Here is a 207-nt window from a genome sequence, read left to right on the forward strand (position 1 = left end):
TACAGTATCTCAAAACCTGCAGCAGTGTAAAAGTCCGATCAAATGAGTTTAAGCCTGTCTTCCGCTTCGTTTTCAAGTCATGTGAAAGGGCCTTTCAGTGATTTATTCTCTACATCTGAGTATGCCTGGTTCTCTTACCTTCTGGTACCCAATAGGTTGTTTGCACATGACGTCACTGATGACGCGCGAAATGCAGCTGGAGGGCAG

The 207-nt window shown here is 45.4% G+C and overlaps 1 protein-coding gene across 1 annotated transcript in view; it reads right to left on the reverse strand.

Moving 5' to 3' along the window:
* The window catches only part of LOC107744225 (von Willebrand factor A domain-containing protein 5A-like), a 14,129-nt gene that overhangs the window by 5,592 nt on the left and 8,330 nt on the right, over positions 1-207 (reverse strand). The gene's annotated exons all lie outside the window — the stretch shown is intronic.

The sequence above is a fragment of the Sinocyclocheilus rhinocerous genome, unplaced genomic scaffold (genome assembly GCF_001515625.1).
Source record: "Sinocyclocheilus rhinocerous isolate Xijiao unplaced genomic scaffold, SAMN03320098_v1.1 scaffold2061, whole genome shotgun sequence".
In the NCBI taxonomy this organism is placed as follows: Eukaryota; Metazoa; Chordata; class Actinopteri; order Cypriniformes; family Cyprinidae; genus Sinocyclocheilus; species Sinocyclocheilus rhinocerous.